Raw genomic sequence first — 5,179 nt, 5'->3', positions numbered from 1 at the left:
ATAATTATGGTGATGATAATGATATGATCTTTGCTAAGTGCTTCCTCTGGGTCGTACACTGTTCTAAGTGCTGGGTAGCTACAAGTTAATCAGGTTGGGCACAGTCTTCACAGGAAACTCACAATATAAGTAGGAGAGAGAAATGGTGTTAAATATCCATTTTACAATGGAGGAAACAGAGGCACAGAAGTGCTAAGTTACATACTTAGGGTCACACATCATGTAAGTGGTAGAGCTGGGATTAGAGTCCAGGTCCACTGACTCCCAGCCCCTAGTTCTTTCCTTTAGGCCAGGTTGCTATCCATACAAAGAACAACTGAGGAGATAGAAAGTGCTGTGCACAGATCCAGCCATCAGACATTACATAAAGATATGGCAAAGAAAAATAGCAGATGGAGGGACTGTAGCCAGGAGTCTGGTAAAGAGGAGGGATGTCTACAATAGAAATTATCAGTACTACAAACCCTCACCCTTTAATGAAACTCTGATTGTCTCCAGGGACTACGGCTAGGAATGTCCTTGGTTTAATGGTGATGTTGCTCTTCCATGGGCTTCCTCGCTTGAGACACAAGATCGTCACGGGTCTCCCATATCAAAGTGGGATGGCAGTTAGCAGCATGGTCTGAGAAGACCTTCGGGTCTTATTCCCCAGAGTGTCACCCAGGAACTTGATGACTCTGGTGTCACAGGTAAGCAAAACAAAGGGGTTGACAGTGGCATATCCATTTACCACAAACATGCTTGCATTCAAGAGGATGACATTATTCTTCAAGGATGTCCCTAGAAACAGGGAAAGGACAAAGTCTCCATAGTAGAAGACTACAAAGCAGTTCACAAGCAGCACAAAGATTTTGGTGGCTCGTCTCTCTGGTGATGTTTCAGGGGCCTAGCCGGTACTGTGAAGATGCTAGACCTGGAGCCTGTGTCGCTGCAGAAGAAGGACCATGTAGCCACTGGAGCAGCTCATGAGCCCCAGGAAGAGGATGTCACGGAGAGCCATGAGGGTGAAAATCAGCCTCTGGAGGAGTTTGTTTAAGGACACAACGTAACAATTGCTCTCAGTGGTGGTTGTATTATGTGAAGCAACCACTTGGTAAAAAAGCTGGGTGCTTATCAGCATGTTTGGAATCCACAACATGGCTAAGACCGGAAGGATGAAGTTTGGGATCCGACTCTTAAGCTGGAACAGGTGGGAGGTGGTAGGACTGATGGTGATGGCCTGGACCATGCTCAGTAGAGAGGTAGTACAGATGGAGAGGCTCCGGGTGATGCGGCAAACATAGGCAAACAGCTTATACTCAGCATGGGTCTGTACAACCCGCAGCCCCAGTATTCCTTCTGTTCTGGTGATCCACCTGGTAAGAAGCATCATGTTGTGGACCCAGAGCTAGGTGAATGATGACCAGGTCTGTGGGCTTTGGTTTGGAACCCAGGAGGAATGAGGAGAGGTAAAGCATGTTGAGAAGGGAGTTCCCCATGATACCTATTTCAGTCTGGGAGAGGAAACAGAGTTCCTGAGCCACATCAATGCTCATTGCTTTCTGATACAAATATCTGCAGCAACACTGGAGGAAGGATGGGCCAGAGACTGTGGCAGTTCATTCCTGGAGCTGAAAAGAAAATTGGCAAAGGATCCAGAAAGAATTGAGTATGTTAGTCAAATTAGTAGGGAATGGTCATGTTTATTCAGTAACGCCACAATCCATTTGTATGTAAACCATTAGTGTCAAAGGCTTTATGAAAATCTAAATCTACGTATTTACTAGTCAGTTCAAAGAACTCTTCCTCTTAGCAGGTGCCTTGTTATCCTACCCCCAGCAGAGAATGATTTTCCATGGGCCCACTGGGCCTACACCTTTTTACAAACTGCACTGATGTGCCAGGGTGACACATTCACTCAAGCTACCTCACAGTAAGTGGTCAGAGGGAAAGTGTCAGACACTGCTAGAGCCAGTAGTAGCTCACTCCAGATGATTTCCTCCCTGAGGGACAGGTAATTTAATTGAGTAAGAGGTAAGGGATAACTCAGTAAGATGATAGCAGCCATCTCCTGAAGACTGCAAAAAGAGGAAGGGGCTAATTAATTGGGATGCCCCTCAAGCATTCTGAGTTAGAGATGGGACTGAACAATCCTGGGGAGACAAGGGATATGAGAAGCATTTCAGAGGTTAAAATCCCTGAGGATTCAGGAAACTATCTGAGGGGCAGTAAAATGATCATGTGGACCGGAAGGCCTTTTGCCCTGGTCTCAGAAAATCTTGACAGAATCAGGAGAGGATGGACCTTAGATGTGGGAGTCCTTGGGAGGCTGAGGGGTAAGGAACCAGACAGCACAATGCATACAGGGTAAGTAGAGTCCTGGGGAAGGGAAATGTGTGAGATATAAGCTCACTGTGAGCAGGTAATGTGTCCATCAACTCTCTTGTAATATACTCTCCCAAGTGCTTAGTACAGTGCTCAGCACATAGTAAGCACTCTTGATGATGGTGAGGAAAGGCCAAGGGATTTTCTATAGGAATGATTTTGTATTGGCCAATTCATTTGTTTAAAATCATTTGAATTTGCTCTACATAGCGATCTACCTCAATTTAGATTGTGATGTATGTGTGTAATCTGTTTTGAATGTACTCTAATAATAATAATAATAGTAACAGTTGAGGTATTTGTTAAGGTCTTACTCTGTGTGAAGCACTCTGCTAAGCACTAGGTAAGCAGAAGATAAGCAGATCTCACATGGGGCTTCCAGGTCTAAGTAGGAGAGAGAACAGGTATTAAATCCCCATTTTGCAGATGGGGAAACTGAAGCCTAGAGCTATTAAGTGACTTGACCAGGGTCACATAGCACTAAGTGATGAAGCTGGGTTTAGAACTGACTCCCAGGATCGTCCTGACTCTGACTCCCAGGATCAATCTCCTGCCACTAGGCAAATAGGCCATGCTGCATCCTGCCAGAACTTAGTGTACAAATACCATTCCTAATGAACAGTCATTCATTGAATCATATTTATTGAGCACTTGCTGTGTGCAGAGCACAGTACTAAGCGCTTGGCAGAGTATTTTATAACAATAAACAGACACAATCCCCGCCCACAATGACCTCACAATCTAGAGGGGAAGACAGACATTAATACCAAGAAATAAATTACAGTTATGAACATAAGTGCTCTGGGGCTGGATTGGGGGATGCTTCTGGTGATATAAGGTTTGGGGTATTTGGGTTGCAAAGGGGTCTGGAAGGTGAGCGAGGGGTGTGAGGTAATAAGTCTGTCACCCGAGAGTAAGAAACCGGGGACAGAAGGCTGAGTTTTATTCAAAATTTATTCCAAGAGGGCAATTGCATTATTTTATTATTTTTGACGCAGTGAATTGAACCTCCCTTTCTGGAGGACTATGACTATTTAATGGAATTAGAGCTTCTCTATCCAGAGGAATATAATTACATGTTACTCACGTGTGGCAAAACACCTAAGTCCCATTTCCGGAGGAATTCACTTATGCTTTTTTTGCACATGATGAGGCAGCCAGCTCCCAGCCACAGGCACTTCCCACTTGGGAGGAATCCATTCAGGTGTTACACATCCATGGTGAAGCACCCAGCTTCCAGCCCCACGAGCGTTCAGTGAGACACTCACCCATCCCACGACTCCTCACTTGGTGCAGGGAGAGTGGGCATCCCACGCTCTGGGCAGGGGTGACCCGCAGTCAGCTGCTGCAAGTGTCGATCTGCTACACAGAAGGTATTTATTATCTGTGCTCCTACGCAATTCCAGCTTCCGGCCTCAGTGTATCCAATCTCCACCCTCCCAACTCCTCCATATCTAATTTGATGGGCACGGGGGTGAGGGACACCTTCTGAATTCCCGGCTTGGGTTGTCAATTTAGCAGTTTTGGTTGTGGGGGCAGTAACCTACCCACACTTCCGAGTTCCGCCTTGCTGACTCGGGCAGTCACGAGATAACATTTGTAAGCAGCAGGGCTTAGTGGGAAGAGCACGGGCGTGGGAGTCAGAGGATGTGGGTTCTAATCCCCGGCTCTGCAACTTGCCTGCTGTGTGACCTTGGGCAAGTCACTTAATTTCTCTGTGCCTCAGTGACCTCATCTGTAAAATGGGAACTTAAAGTGTGAGCCCCACGTGGGACAACCTGATAACCTTGAATAAACTCCAGCGCTTGGAACAGTGCTTGGCACATAGTAAGCGCTTAACGAATACCATAATCATTATTCTAGGGGGTACCCCGGGTTCATCTTGGGACAAGGTCATGAGACAAATATTTAGGATGGAGGAATAACCTGAAAGAAGCACTGATTCCACACTGGAAAGCAACAGGAGCTAGTGGAAAGAGGTTAGGCCTGAGAGTCAGAGGACCTGGGTGCTAATCATGCTCCACCACTTGCTTGGTGTGTGACCTTGGACATGTCACTTAACTTCTCTGTGCCTCAGTTACCTCATCTGTAAAATGGAGATTAAATACCTTTACTTCCTCACCCTTGAACTGTGAACCCCATGTAAGACAGACATTGTGCCGGAACTAATGATTTTGTATCTACCCCAGTGCTTAATATAGTCCATGTCAAACAATAAAGGCTTAATAAACATGACAGTTGAGGTATTTGTTAATCACTTACCATGTGCCAAGCACTGTACTAAACGCTGGGGTGGATGCAAGCAAATCTGATTGGACACAGTCCCTGTCCCGCATACGGCTCACAGTCATAGTCCCCATTTTACAGATGAGGTAATTAAGGCCCAGAGAATAATAATAATAATAATGATATTTGTTAAGTGCTTACTATGTGCCAAGCACTGTTCTAAGGGCTGGGGGATATATAAGGTATTCAGGTTTTCCCAAGTGGCGCTCACAGTCTTAATCCTCATTTTACAGATGAGAGAACTGAGGCAAAGAGAAGTTAAGTGACTTGGCCAAAGTCACACAGCAGACAAATGGCAGAGCCAAGATTAGAACCCATGACCTCTGACTCCCAAGCCTGTGTTCTTTCCACTGAGCCATACACGCTGCTTCTCAATGGTATTTAAGCGCTGGCTATGTGCGCTTAACACTCTCTGCTCAACACTCTCTGCTCAACACTCTCTGCTACTCTCCCATCCTTCCCAGCAGTATCCTCAGAGGAGCTCTCCTCCCTCCTCTCAAGTGCTACTCCCGCCACCTGTGCTTCTGAC

The 5,179-nt window shown here is 46.0% G+C and overlaps 1 pseudogene; it reads right to left on the bottom strand.

Annotated features, from left to right (window-relative positions):
• Positions 1–592: 592 nt before the first annotated feature.
• On the bottom strand, positions 593–1,535 carry LOC119931376 (annotated as a pseudogene).
• Between the last annotated feature and the right edge of the window lie 3,644 nt (positions 1,536–5,179).

The sequence above is a fragment of the Tachyglossus aculeatus genome, chromosome 8 (genome assembly GCF_015852505.1).
Source record: "Tachyglossus aculeatus isolate mTacAcu1 chromosome 8, mTacAcu1.pri, whole genome shotgun sequence".
In the NCBI taxonomy this organism is placed as follows: Eukaryota; Metazoa; Chordata; class Mammalia; order Monotremata; family Tachyglossidae; genus Tachyglossus; species Tachyglossus aculeatus.
This window is presented reverse-complemented; position numbering and strand designations above follow the sequence as displayed.